This window comes from Octodon degus, unplaced genomic scaffold (assembly GCF_000260255.1).
Source record: "Octodon degus isolate 3935 unplaced genomic scaffold, OctDeg1.0 scaffold00037, whole genome shotgun sequence".
In the NCBI taxonomy this organism is placed as follows: Eukaryota; Metazoa; Chordata; class Mammalia; order Rodentia; family Octodontidae; genus Octodon; species Octodon degus.
The window spans coordinates 15,696,401-15,698,975 of NW_004524613.1; the positions used below are offsets into that span (position 1 = coordinate 15,696,401).

General features: G+C 47.3%; 1 protein-coding gene across 2 annotated transcripts in view; it reads left to right on the plus strand.

The window, feature by feature from the left end:
- The first annotated feature begins 878 nt into the window (after positions 1-878).
- Positions 879-2,575, plus strand: part of Pkig (cAMP-dependent protein kinase inhibitor gamma) — a 138,744-nt gene continuing 137,047 nt past the window's right edge. Inside the window, exon 1 of one of the 2 annotated variants that reach the window (XM_004630934.3) lies at positions 879-1,055. The gene's annotated coding sequence lies outside the window, so the exon portion shown is untranslated. The remainder of the gene's footprint in view (positions 1,056-2,575) is intronic. The other variant, XM_023714839.1, reaches the window with a different exon arrangement.

Consider the following 2,575-nt stretch of genomic DNA (forward strand, 5'->3'; position numbering starts at 1 on the left):
CAAAGGCCTGGGTTCAAGCCCTGGTTCCGCCAAAAAAAAAAAAAAAGTAAATTGTATCAACAACTCAGAATCGCATTCCTGTAATCCCAGCACCCTGGGAGGCTAAAGTAGGAGAGTTGCAAATTGGAGTTCAGCCTTGGCAATTTAGCACAGGCTGTCTCAAAATAATTTTAAAAAGAGGCTGAGATGTAGCGCAGTGCCAAGGACTTTGGTTCAATCCCCAGTGTAGCAAATACAAAAAAACTAAACCAAACCAAAACCCTGTATCTACAACTTCAACTATTTTGGGTCCTGTCACTACTGTGTCACTACCATGACACCTACTTTATAGGTGTATAATTCATTTACTCAGTCCTCCAGTTCCATCGTGGACACTTTGGTGGCTACAAACAGCCCTTTTGTTTTTACAAACAGTGGTAAGGAACATCTTTGTGGTCCGGTTCTAGAATATCTGCAGGGTGATTCTTACACGTGTAATCACTGATCACAAATTAAATCATTTCCCACATGCAAATTCATCAGTGATCGAATTCTCACCCCAAGAAACAAATTTACTGACTCCCTGCCACAACACTCCTTCAGATTATAAGAGGAATTCGCCATCCCTTGCGCAACAATTTGCCAAACTTTAAACATTCCCAGGGCAGCAAGCTTCAGCCTGAAGGCCCCTCTACCCCCCCAAACTTTTCCCTTCTCCGGCGACAAGACAGAAACTGAGGTTCAAGGAGACACGAGCCCTCCTGCCGGTCTTCTCGCTGTCCTGTTTTCCTCACCCTCCCGGAGCCAAGTTCCGGGCTGTCCAACCTAACCACCAGACCACCTCGCACCTCCACGCCATTCATCCCTCCCTCCCTCCAGCTCCGCCAGAACCCGGACTGCGAAAGGGGCAGCCAATCCTCCTGGTCCCATCTGAGCCGCCGTAGCGCGAGCGCCGCGGGAGTTCGGCAGCTCAGGTCGCCAAGGCAACGGCTCGGCTGCCGGGTGCTGGCGCCGGGCGGCCCCAGCGAGGCGCGGAGCGCCCGGCTCGGTTAGAAGCAGAGGCGGCGAGACGGCAGGTGAGCAGGGGCCGGCGGGCAGTCGCGGCCCACACGCGCCCGGGCTTGGTCGACTCTTGGCCGCGAACGAGCGGCCGGGCCGCGGGAGCCCCCGGGGAAGCACGCAGGGGCCGGACCTTTGTCCCCTAGTCCCGCCGGGGGTCGCCCTTTGCCCTAGCCCCGCATTCGGGTGGACGGTGCCTTACGCTGTTGATTGTATTTTTGTGTTTTCCTTGCCCTCATTCAAAAGTGGCTTTCTTCAAAGCCCTTCCTATTTGGGTGTCGGGGAATAACTCGAAACTGCAGAAAATGTATGCGTGTGCGACTCTTGTCAGGCCACAGAGATTCCGCTTCTTTTGTGTGTCAGTTTTCTCACCAGCAAAATGGGGATAGTGGTGGCACCTGTGCTCTGAGGTCATTACCAAGTAAATGTATATTTAAAATCCGTGCAGGAAAGTCCCTAACGCCTGGGAGTTTTATTTTGCCACTACTATTACGAGGACCGTCATTGAACATTTGTTGTGAGCCAGGGCCTGGGCTTGCAACCCGGGGCAAAAGAAGTGAGTGAGACATTTTGCCCTCCGTGTTACGGAGACTGATCCCTGAACGGGAATTCATTGCGGTTTGAAGTATGGTTCTGGACCTTACCGAGGAGGACTGTGAATACGTAGAGAAAGCAGTTGATCTAGATTTTCAGAGACGAGCATAGTGAGAGATTCCAAAGAAAGTGAATTCCAAAATGAGACCTAAAGGGGGCCTTTGTATCTGCCAGGAGATTAGACTGGTGAAGAGCACAGTGTTTAGGCAGAGAAAGCGGTGCGTGCAAAGCCCTGGGGAGACAGCGGGCTGCCTCGGGAGTCGCTAGGGATTTCGGGGTGGTTGGAGACGGGTTCAGAGAGGTGGAGGTACTGTGGCTCGTTGGTATTTCAGAGTCAAGTAACGGGCCCTCTTAAAGGTTTTCTTTGTCAGTTTGAGGAGTTTGGACTTTGTTTTGAGGGTAGAGGAAGCCATCAAAGTTTTTTTTTTAATTAATATATTTTTTAATAGATAATGTTCATATTCCTTGTGTGGAATTGATACATGTGCATAACCCATTTTAATTTTTTTTTTTTCATCCCTTTTCATCCCTTCCACTCCCCTTCATCTCTCCATTGCCTCCCCTTTTGGGAAAAATCGCTATTTCCTATAATCTATTTTTTATTTTGTTCTTTATAATTTGAGTTTCTCAAATAAGAGAAACTCAGCTTATAAATGTTTAAGCTTGTATGTTTGATTTATTTCACTTAACATTGTGATCTCAAGGGTTTTAATCAGGAGGGTTGTGTGTATATGTGTGGTTTCTGACATATCAGGTATTTTTGTTATCCTCCCTTAGTCTTATCCCTCCTCCCATTTATTTTTTGTTTGTTTGTTTCTTTTTTTTCTTTTCTTTTTTTTTTTTTTTTTTTTTTTTTTTTTTGCGGAACTGGGTCCTCCCATTTATTTTTAATTTTGCAGCCATTCATTTATGAGGGATTACAAAAAAAATTGAATATGGCTTT